This window comes from Equus asinus, chromosome 3 (genome assembly GCF_041296235.1).
Source record: "Equus asinus isolate D_3611 breed Donkey chromosome 3, EquAss-T2T_v2, whole genome shotgun sequence".
In the NCBI taxonomy this organism is placed as follows: Eukaryota; Metazoa; Chordata; class Mammalia; order Perissodactyla; family Equidae; genus Equus; species Equus asinus.
The window spans coordinates 55139800-55151948 of NC_091792.1; the positions used below are offsets into that span (position 1 = coordinate 55139800).

Below are 12149 nucleotides of genomic sequence, written 5' to 3' on the forward strand. Positions count from 1 at the left end.
GGGCCGGCCGAGGCTCCGCCCCCTCCCGGATCTGGGGAGATGCATATTCCGTCTACCCTGTCTGCGTCCCCGGGCGGACCGGTACCGCCGTCCCGAGCATCGCCCAGGGGTGGTCCTGAGACCCCAGACGCCCGAATTCCGATCGGTTAAGGTGGTCTGGGCTTCCTCTTCAGGGGTTTACTAGTTATAAGGCTGAACCCCAGCCCTTGTCTTTCCTTGATTTTATTTATTTAAAAGATTAATCTTTCTCTTCCTCTCTTCCATCCGTCTCCGCCCTCTGCTATCCTATTATTGCCTAACACTGATTCATCCTCAGTTATCTCCCAGAAGCAAATCAATTTCTCTCTCTGTACAATCTTCTTTAAACAATTTGGACTGTTTGTCCTCTACACCCTGCTAAGCAAAGTGTAGTCCCGGAACCAGCAGCGTCAACATCCTGAGGCGAGCTTGTTAAAAATGCCGAATTTCAGGTTCCACTCAGACTTCTTGAATAAGAATCTGCATTTTAACCAGATCCGCCACTGATTCCTACGCACGTCAAAGTCTGAGAGGCGCTGGGTTCAGCTGATGTCCTGGGGTCTCCCTCACTGCCGTCCAGGGAATGAGCCATACTTCATTCCTGAGATGGATTCTCTATTTCCTGAATCTGTATGCTCCTTTTTCTTGATTTTGCCCTCTCATTTTGTGGAACATATCCTCCAGTAGTTTCTTGTGGAATGTTGCAGGCAGGTGCGTTTTTTTTTCTTTTCTTTTCTTTAGAAAAACTGTCTATAACTGTCTTTAATTCTGGTTGAGTATAGAATTCTTGGTTGAAAATAATTTTCACTCAGAATGTTAAAGGGCTAGCTTCACAGTAGTTTGGCTTTCCAGTATTGTCGTTGAGAAGTCCTACATCATTAAGATTCCTGTTCCTTTATAGGTAACGGATTTCTTTATATGTAACCTGCTTCTGTTCTGTTTGTTTTGTCTCAAGAAGTTTTAGGATCTGCTCTTTATTCCCAGTGTTCTAAGACACAATCATGTTTCTTAGTTATGGCTCTTCTAATTTTTATTGATCTGGCACTTTGTTGGCTGTTTTCAATCTTGAAACACATGTTCTTCAGTTCTGGAAATTTTTTTGGTATTATTATTTTTTCTAAAGATTGACACCTGAGCTGACATCTGTTGCCAATCTCTTTTTTTTTCTGGTGCTTCTTCTCCCCAAAGCCCCCCCACCCCCACATCCCACCCCCCATACGTAGTTGTTCTAATTGTAGGTCCTTCTGGTTGTGGCGTGTGGGATGCTGCCTCAGCGTGGCCTGATGAGCAGTGCCGTGTCTGCACCCAGGATCTGAACCAGCAAAACCCTGGGCCACTGAAGGGGAGCGCACAAACTTAACCACTTGGCCACGGGGCTGGCCCCTGGTCTTATTTATTTAATGATTTCCTCTCCTCCATTTTATGTTCTACAGTTCTGGAGTTTTTCTGCTATTATTTACTTGATAATTTCCTCTAGCATCCCCCTCCCTTATTGTTATCTCTTCTTTTTTAGAAATTCATTATTCAGATGTTGGACCTTCTTGCTGATGTTTTTTCTTTGTCCTATTTTCTATCTCTTTGCCTTTTTGTTCTACTTTGAGTGATTTGCTCAATTTAATTAGACAAATATTTTTTCTCTCACAGCTACAAAAGCTAGAACTCTGGAATCAAGGTATCAGAAGCTTTGTTTCTTCTGGGGGCTCTGAGGGGTCCCATGCTTCTGCCTTAGCTTCTGGTGGTTGCTGGCAGTCCTTCGTGTTCCTTGGCTTATAGATGCATCACTCCAGTCTCTGCCCCCATCATCACATGGTGTTCTCCCTGTGGGTCTTTCTGTGCCCAGATATCCGTCTGCTGTAAAGACACTTGTCATTAGATTAGGGCCCACCATAACTCATTATGACCTCATTTTAACTTGATCACATCCACACAGAGCCTATTTCCAAATAAGGTCACATTCAATGTATATTTTGAGGGGATACAACTCAATACACATCAATCAGTTTCTAAATTTTTGTGGGCATTTTGCTGTGGTCTCTTCTCCTGTTCTCTTTGTTCTTGTGGGTCTATGTCCCCTACTCTTTTTTAACCTCTGTTTTGTTTTAGTGAAGCGTCATAAGGAATGGAGGAAAGCGAATGTTTTAAGTATGCTGTGTTAACTGGAGGATTTGCTATTGCTATTTTTTAGTTGAATTGTACCAGATTGGCAATTGAAAGCTGTAAAACTCCAATTACTCTGAATACTTTCAAGTTTACAACCAATACTTTGCTCTGAATAATAGTCCAGATAATTTCGTAACCGTTTTTGATAGAAAGCAAATGAAATTTCTATTTTAATTCATCATTTGACAGTTAATGTCTTTCATTCTGTTTGTATATTTATTCCACAATGATTTTGAAGGAACTGATAGATTTTACCAAATTTGGTATACTTGTTCAGAGTATCAGTGTCCACCATCTTGAAACAAAGCAATTATTGATAATGTTAATAATGAAATCTTTTCATTTATCATAAGTGTTTTATTTAGATAGGCACAGATTTAGCAATTTTTGACTTGTCAGTGAAATTTAGAGTATTAGTATTGGTGTATAATAATATAGTATTTACTGTACAATGGTACTTTTCTTAAATGTATTAACTTTACATAAATTGACTCATTTAATCCTCATAACCATCCTTGAGGTAATTACTATTTTTATCCCCATTTTACAGATAAGGCGGCTAAGACTCAGAGAGGGTAAGTGAATTGTTCAAGGTCACATAGCATGCATGGGAGGTAGGATTCAAATCCAAGTAGTCTGACAGTCCAGAGTACTCTCAACACTTGTAATACTGTCTCTGTAGCAATCAGTGGCGTTTATGGAGTATGTAATTGTACTGAATAAGGTCTGTAGTTCAGAGAGCCACTTGTATTTTTTATCCTATTTGCAATTAGCATAGTAAATCCATATCTAGGGGATGCATCTTTTTGACTGTATCTTCTGAACATCCCTTTAATCAGGACAGAGCTTTGGGTCCCTTGTTTTTCAAATGGTCAGTAACAAAGATAATGAGGCTATGCAACAGGTAATTATTTTCTTCTGCTTTCTTTAAGTTTGTTGGGGATTCTTTGTTGCTACTTTGGGCAAAATAGCTTAGCCTCTTGCCTGCTAGGATGTTGGAAGAGGTCGTGGAAAGGATGTGACCACTGGTTGACCCTCGGGTTGGACCTGGGCAGTTGGAGGCTCCTCACCCCTCCCCTGTCCTTGGAATGTGTGCTCCGCTTGCCTTCCCCTGCACTCGAAGCTGTCCTATGGACACAGCCTTGAGATAGTAACGTGTTGTTGAGACCATCTGGATGGTATACATGACTGAACCCAGTGAAAGCCTCTATAAACATTTAAGATTCTGGTGGGTGGATGTGGAGATCCTCACATCTTGCCGCTGCCCAAGACAAGCCTGGTATGTAAGTTTCCTTGCTTATTAAACATGCCACATAACAGTCTGCATCTTTCTTTGGTCTTTCCTTGCCCTCTGTGTCCAGGGGCCAGTTTGTGAACCGACATAGGGCTGATCGATGCTTTTCCAGTGTCTCGATGACTGCTAGGAGTTTCTCAAATAAATTTCAGGGAGAGTGGTATGAAATTCCAAAATCTTTGTCCTCCCAATGCTTTGTTTTCCTCTAATGAATTGGTCTTAAATAAGATCCTCTTGAAATCTGTAACTTTGAAAGTTGTTTTTTTTTTTTTTTTTTGGTGAGGAAGATGGTCCCTGAGCTAACATCTGTGCCAATCTTCCTCTATTTTATATGTGGGATGCTGCCACAGCGTGGCTTTGATGAGTGGTGTGTAGGTCCGCACTTGGGATCGAACCTGTGAGCCCCGGGCCTGTGAAGCGGAGCATGTGAACTTAACCACTACACCACAGGGCTGGCCACCCCTCCGCTACCTTTTTTTTTTTTTTAATAAAAATTTGTCAGTGAGACAAACCAGAGTTTCCCTAGAGTTAAGGTACAACATGTCCATAGATTTGTGTAAGATTGTTGACTTTGCTGAGGGAAAAAATTATATTTATTTGGACTATTTTTGTTTTTCTGCCAAATTTGGGGTAACAGTTACCGCCAACTCACTTTAAAATAGATGTTTTTGTTGGTGATATTGCTGGTGGACTTCTATAGAAACATTCTCTGCATGAAAACAGAAGTGATTGGTGATTGCCAAGACCTTTAATTTTCCCTTAAAGAATTATAACATGATATTTTAAAATATATGTTTTTATAGAAATGTATGTAAAAGAAGGCACACAGATGTGGTTTTGTGGTATTCTAAAGAATGATTTAGATTGGCACCTGAGCTAACAACTGTTGCCAATCTTCTTTTTTTTTCCTGCTTTTTTCCCCCAAATCCTCCCAGTACATAGTTGTATATTTTAGTTTTGGGTCGTTCTAGTTGTGGCATGTGGGACACCACCTCAGCGTGGCTTGATGAGCGGTGCCATGTCCGCGCCCAGGATCCGAACCAGCGAAACCCTGGGCTGCCGAAGTGGAGCACACGCACTTAACCACTCAGTCACAGGGCCGGGCCAGAGAAATTTTTTAAAAGGAGTGTTTATTTCCAATCTTTTACATTCTTTCAAGAACATAGATGTCACATTTAGCTTCTTAAAAAAGACATTTCTTTCTGCATTTATGAGAGCTGCTGCAAATTAAAGACAAGACAGGGTGCCGCTGAGGATTCCAGGTCTTGGGGCACAGGCAGCTCAGCACTGAAGCAGTATTCAGGGCATGTGAGTCACGCAGAGTGGCACGTGTGTAAGGGATTATAGTCTTAGACAAGTCCATTCATAAGGCTCTGAGTGGTAGAAACCGTTCATCCTAGCAATAAGGAATGGGGTGAATCCCCATTACTAAGACCATTGCTCACGCGTGGAGCTTTGGGAAGGGCCAGATTCCCAGCCTACCCTATAAGAGGACTCCTTTTAGGGACTGTGGATCATGAGGGCCCTAATTAGGATATCCAGGTGATTGTGTTAAGTCCAGAGGAAATGGAGAGGTGGGAAGAGTCAATTTCCATCCAAATTGCCAGATTGAAAGTCAGCAGAAGCTTGGGCAGACCTGATCCCAGGTGGTTGCTACACTGATGGGCTGCACATGAGCTGTCTCGTTAACCTTTAACACTCATGCTTACCCTATCTGTGACCACTTGACCCCGGCAGACTACTCGACTAAACAGTGACCAAACTATGCCTGGTCTACCCAACTATGCTTAATCTGGATCTGTAGCCCTGGGACCATGTATCCACTAGTTAGCACTAGCTGGATGGGCCAAACACATCTTAAAAAGGCTTCAGAGGGTTCCATATCTTCACATTTACACTGGCTGAAAAGTCCATCTAATTCACCAATCTACCTTTTTTTTCCCTACCATGATTTCTTGGAATCTAGTTCCAAGCACAAATTGGCACATAAAGTGTGCTCAATAAACATTAATTGACTGGCTGATCTCCATTAGTAAATAGCAATCACCATCATTAATAGTTACCCTTCCTTCCATCCATTCAGTCATTTATTTATTCAAAACGTCTATTAAGTGCCAATTATGTATCAGAACTATGTTAGGCACTGGAGGAACCAAGATGATGCAATTGCTATGTTCCAGGAGCTAGCAGTCTACTGAAGAGTCCTGTAGACATAGTATAGTCAGTATTCCTGTTATTCACATAAAAGGGGAGAAGAATTATGTAAGTCATTATCACATTCAAATCTTCCATGCACATTGCTCCAGATCAGTCTCCTTAAATGAACTGCTGTAATCATTTTATTTTTTTACTATCACAGAGTTGATGAGCCCTAAAATTCTGAGCAAGGGGTGTTATTACCAGGAAATAATGAATGTCGCAACAACAAATGGCAGTATTGGGGGAGCAAGCTGACTTAATAAAAGGAGTTTACTGGTTGATGTTACAGGGAGCATCAAAAGCAGCAGCCAAGACCAAGAATGGGGAACCCAGCCAAGGAAAGAGGAGATGGGAGCAGTTGCGAGAAAGATCCAACCAAATTCTACTGAGTAATAGATCTGCCTTGTATAAGGTCATTCTCCTTACCCTCCAAGTTAATATTTTTCTAAATATAAAGTTATAATATACATTCACTTTAGAAAATTTGAATATTATGAAAAAACAAAAAGAAAATTAATTACCATATCCCACCACCTAGAAGGAACTTCAGCTAATGTTTAGCATATTCAGTGTTTTTCTATGTTTCTCGTATTTTTTACATAATTGAGATAATACTGCACATAAAATTTGGTAACTTGCTTTAAAAAATAAAGCTTTAGGGGCTGGCCCCGGGGCCGAGTGGTTAAGTTCGCACACCGCTATGGCGGCCCAGGGTTTCACCAGTTCGGATCCTGGGAATGGACTTGGCACTGCTCATCAGGCCATGCTGAGGCAGTGTCCCACATAGCACAACCAGAAGGGCCTACAACTAGAATATACAACTATTTATGGGGGGGTTTGGGGAGAAGAAGGAAAAAAAAAAAAAGATTGGCAACAATGTTAGCTCAGGTGCCAATCTAAAAAAAAAATAAAGCTTTATGGCAAACACTGTTAAAATGCTTCATAAATATTTCAATGGCTACATAAATATGGCATTGGACAAATGTTTGATCATGTAATTATTCCCTTACTAATAAATTTTCACTATTTTTCCTAATTTTTCATTGCTTAAATAACTCTGTGGTCAACATCATTATACATAAAGCTTTAAAAAATATTTTGGAATATTATCTTAATATGGATTCTCAGAATTACCACTGGATCCAAAGACAGAAAAAACTTGAGTTGTAATACATATTGCCAAATTGCTTCCTAAATAAGTCAGTTTGAAAATGGAACAAAAAATGTTTCACCAATTAGAAGCAATATGTGAGAGTGCTGTTTTCCAAACAGGATTGGGCATTCTCATTAAAAGTAATCTTTACTAGTTGTTTTGTATTTCTTTTGAAGTTGAACATCAGAGATGGCTAGCTAGTCACCAAAAGTTTGTAACCACCTTCCCTTACCATGAATTTATGCTAGGTAGGAGGCAGTTGTCTAGCCATGGACTTCATTTTCCAGCCCATCCTCCATCCCAGTGTGGCCACGTGATGAACTGTTGCTGATGGAATGTGAGTAGGAAAAATGGGTGTCACATCCAGGCTAGGTTTTCTCAAGGAACATGTGTGCCTTCTCTACTTTCTTTTCCTCTGTTGGCTAGGTAAAGACAGGTCTGAGTCCCCAGGTGATGACAGAGCCACAAGGTAGAAGGAACCTGGACCTCTCAATCACCACATGGAGGAAAGCCACCCAACAGGAACAGCTGAGTTGATTTGACTCCTTCATGAGCAAGAAATAAACTTTTACTATATTAACCCATTGAAATGTCATTAATTTGCTACAAAGCTGGCATTATCCTCTTCAATATAGGTATCCACACAAAATATTACCAGATATAGAAGGCACCCAACTCTCCTTTCCTTTTTTAACTATAGAAGCCATATATAATGTCACAGTGAACATTAATAATGTGTTACTTGAAATTAAGAATAGAATTGATGTCTAAAACCACTTGCATTTTCATCCATCCCATCTATCCACCCAGCCAATCATTTAATAAATATTCACTGGGGCTCACTTCTATGTGAAACACTGTGAATTGGTCTCTGTGAGTTCCTAAACATATCCAAGTGACCGCAAAAATGATTTAGCCACTGCATACCACCCTACCTAGAATCAGTGGCAGTCCACCCCAAGCAGATTTCCTGAGGAAGGAGGTGAGCTTTCACAATTATTCAGTTCATGTATTTTTGTACAGGTTACATCAGGGTTGGGGAGAAGGTGGCCATTGCATATGAGGGCAGTTTATGGGAAGAGGACTCCACAGGCAGGAATGAACCAGTAATGTACTGGTTATCAGGGTGGTCCGTGGAAGCTTTGAGACGAGAGAGAAGAAAACGTCATTAGAAAGTTAGCCAAGATGGGGAGGTGTGTGGAAAATTGGGTGAGAAGTGGTTGATTGCAGTCGTGCTTCAGATGTATGAGCAAATCCCCGAATGCTCCTCAACAGGTGAGCTATAAGAAGCCCTCTCTGGTCCTTAACAAGAAACAACCATTAAATAAGTTAAGTTTAGAACAGATTTTTCTTTTCTGTTATTACTGTGTGGTTTTGAGCTATATCTTGGATAAATTGAGCCTGCTGTCGTAAGTCTATTCAGGCTGCTATAACAAAATTTCACCCTTGGCCCCCCAAAAGGGTGTCCTTCTCATATGTCATCAACTCAAAAGTCTAAGTCCAAAGTCTCATCTAAATATGTAAATAAGATATGGTTGAGACTCAAGGTGTGATTCATCCTGAGACAAATTCCTCTCTAGCTGTGAATTTGTGAAGTCAAACATAGCATGTGCTTACAAAATGCCATGGTAGGACAGGCCTAGGACAGACACTCCAATTCCAAAAGGGGAAAACGGGAAAGAAAGAATCCTGAGCAAGTCCAAAATCCAAGAGGGCAAATATCATTAGACCTTGAGGTTCACAAATAATCTTTGACTCAATGTTCTGCCCTCTAGGCCCATTAAGGAGGAAGTTCTGCCTTCTAGACACACTGAGAGGGGGATCTGCCTTTGAGGGCAGGGGTTGGGCCTCAAGTCTCCTGGCAGCTCTGTCTCTGTGGCTTTGCCTAGCACAGCCCATGTGGTGTCTCTCATGAGTTGGAGTCAAGTGCCTGCAGCTCTCCCAGGCTGGAATTGCACACCAGTGACTCTACTGGTCTGGGGTCATGGAGATAGTTTCAGCCCCATGGTTTCACTGGGCATTGCTCTACTGGGGGTTCTCTGTGGTGGCCCCACTCCTATGGCAGTTCTCTGCCTGGAACCTGAGTCTCTTGGGGGCATCCTTTGAAATCTAGGAGGAGGCAGTCATGCCCCCATAGCTTTGCTGGGCACAGCGTATACTTCACCAGGACCCGCAGGAGCTGAAGGTCGGGTGGCAGAGGAGTGCAGGAATGAAGTGCAGGGAGCAGAACCCATGATGTGAGGTGGCGCCACTGGGCCGTGGCCCCTCTTTTGAAATCTTTTCACCCCCTAGGCCCTTGCACTCTGGGCCTGTGGTGGGAGGGATAGCTCTGATGGTCTCCACGGCTTTGGAGTCCTTCTTCCACTGTCTTGGACAATAGATCTTGCCTTGTGTGAAATAATAGTAAATATAAATATTTAGTCTTTGACCCTGGTTCCTGACACAGGGCTCCTGAAACCCTTGTAAATTCCTAAGTGATAAGAGCACTAGGAATATCTTTTGTTTTGATGAGGTGACTCTGGGTGGGCTCCTGAATGGCTCCTGGATAGGGGCTGGTCACCAGAAAGACCAAGCCATGATTAGAAACTTGGAACTTTCAATCTCATCTGCCATCCTCCAGGAGGAGAGAGGGACTGGAAATGGAGTTAATTCATCATGCCTACGTGAGGAAGCCTCCATAAATCACAAAAGGATAGGGTTCCGAGAGCTTCCAGGTCGGCGAACACATCCACATACCAGGAGGGTGACGCACCCCAAGTCCACAGGGACAGAAATTCCTGTGCTCAGGACCCTCCCAGACCTCGCCCAATGTGGCTTTTCATCTGGCTGTTCATCTGCATCCTTTACCATATCATTCAATAATAAACTGGTAAATGTTAAGTAAGCGTTTCTCTGAGTTCTGTGAGCTGTTCTAGCAAATTAATAAAATCTGAGGATGGGGTTGTGAGAACCTCAGATTTATAGCCATTTGGTCAGAAGCCAGGTCACAATCTGGACTTTCGATTGTCATCTGAAGTGGGGTAGGAGCAGTCTTGTGGGTCTGAGCCCTTAACCTGCGGGATCTGACGCTATCTCCAGGTGGATAGTGTCAGAATTGAGTTAAATTGTAAGATACTCAGCTGATGTCTGGAGAATTGCTTGGTGGAGGGAAAGCCACACACACCTGGTGTCAGAAGTATAGTGAGTGAGGTAGTAGTGTGAGTAAAGGAGACACAGGAGGGAAGGCTGGGTGATTCCCGATACAGCTTATGTTTAGATAGTCTCCTCATTGTTTTGATGAATAGCTCCTAGCTTCTGTTGAGATCGTTGGTCCATATTAATCTCTTTATCAAATTTGGCCACATCCTTCATGTTCCCTCCAAAATAGGCTTTTTCTCATTTTTTCCAATATGGATAAGCTGAGAATTTTTCAAATCTTTAAGTTCTGCTTCCTTTTTAATAGCAATTCCATCTTTAAGTTATTTCTCTCTTCTTGCATTTTACCATAAGCAGTCAAGAGGAATCAGGCCATTTCCGCAAAACTTTGCTTAATTTCCTCAGCCCAATATCCAAGTTCATCCCTCGAAAGTTCTACCTTAAACAGAACACTAGGACATGAACATAATTCAGCTGAGCTCTTTGCCACTTTATAACAAGGATGGCCTTTCCTCCATTATCTGATAATGTGTGCCTCGTTTCCATCTGTGATCTCATCAGAATGGCCTATATTTCTATACTTCTACCAAAATTCTTTTCTGGGTTACTTAGTTATTCTCTAAGAACATTGCAGCTTTCTCTATAGCTCTCTTCTCTTCTTTCTGGGCTCTTACCAGAATTGCCCTTAATCGTCTGTTCACAGCAATGTAAGCTTTTTCTAGCATGTATCTCAAAATTCTTCCAGCCTCTACCCATTACCCAGTTCCAAAGCCGCTCCCATGTTTTTATCTACTTGTGACAGCAGCATCCCACTCTCAGTACCAATTTCTATCTTAGTTCTTTGGGTTGCTGGAACAATTTACCACAGACTGGGTGGCAGATAAACAACAAAAATTTATTTCACATAGTTCTGGAGGCTGGAAGTCGAAGAGCGCGGTGCTTGCACATCTGCTGTCTGGTGAAGACTCACTTCCTCATTGAGGGCCATCTTCTCAATGTCACCTCACATGGCAGAAGAGGGAAGGGCGCTTTCTCGGGGCTCTTTTATGAGGGCACTAATTCCATTCATGAGGGCTCTGCCCTCATGAGTTAACTACCTCCCGAAGGCCCCACCTCCTAATACCATCACATTGGGGATTAGGATTTCAACATATGAACTTTGAGAGGGATACAAACATTCAATCTATAGCATCTGCCAGATAAGTTATTTCTGGATAAATGGAAAATTCTTTTTGCATTTAACATTTGGGGAATTTGAGCCATGGAAACTAGTGGTTTTCCTTTTTTTAGGTACATATGTTTTCTCACTGTTGACATAGCTCCTAAATTCCAGGCCTTTCCCTTTGATAAACTACCCACATGAAATTGATGAAAATGGCTTCAGATGCTGTCTGCAAAATAAAGAGGTAAACTCTGTTCCTTCTATCCTTAGGCTTTATTTTCTCTTCTAAGGAAATACGTATTTGTCATAGGGCTGTTTATTTCCAGGGCTCTTAGATTCAAAGCACATCGTCATGGCTGCAGCTGCAGTGTAACTGCCTCTTTATATGCTTTTCTGCTTAGATCAGGGAAAATTTACTGGATTCAATTAGATGCAGGAGGGTTCTGCTGCAGTTCCTAGAAAAAAATTTTGTGTGGGTGTACTTTCCTGGCATATCATTGTGTCTGTGCAGTTTTCAATGGGTCATATCTCTTTATAAAGGTGGAATAAGAGGCCGGGGCATGTAGCTTGGGCACACTGAGAATGTTTGTTTAAAAATTCCAGAGAATTTTCTGGAAACCTTGAGTATGTTTTTGCAGGAAATAGTATAAAAATGAGACTTCAAATGATAAGCTCTAATTTATTTTATTTTTATCATAGCAACAGTTTATATTCAGGATATGCATGAAAAATACTCTCACAGTTCTGTGTTATCCATTATTTTTCTTCCTGTCAACCAAAAGACTTTATTATCGTCCACTCTGATGGGCCAGATGCTGCATGTCTTTATTTTTACCTGTACTAGTGCTTCCTGACACGTGTCTACAGGACGATAATAGCTAGTACAAGAAGAAGAGTAGGAGGACTTTCAGGTGAAACAAAACTGAATGTAATTCTTTACTGCAGAACTTACCAGCACCTCACTCTGAATTTCCAAGAGACGCATTTCATGCACATTTGCTGTTCTTCTTTAGGGACCGAAAGCAAAG

General features: G+C 41.7%; 1 long non-coding RNA gene across 2 annotated transcripts; it reads left to right on the plus strand.

Annotated features, from left to right (window-relative positions):
* The first annotated feature begins 15 nt into the window (after positions 1-15).
* Positions 16-7402, plus strand: LOC123284487 (uncharacterized). Of its 2 annotated transcripts, XR_011502448.1 has the most exons (5): positions 16-151; positions 2729-2753; positions 3170-3457; positions 7073-7161; positions 7251-7402. It is a non-coding gene; the product is annotated as an uncharacterized lncRNA (long non-coding RNA). The 2 variants fall into 2 exon arrangements; XR_011502449.1 differs by lacking the exon at positions 3170-3457.
* Positions 7403-12149: the final 4747 nt, after the last annotated feature.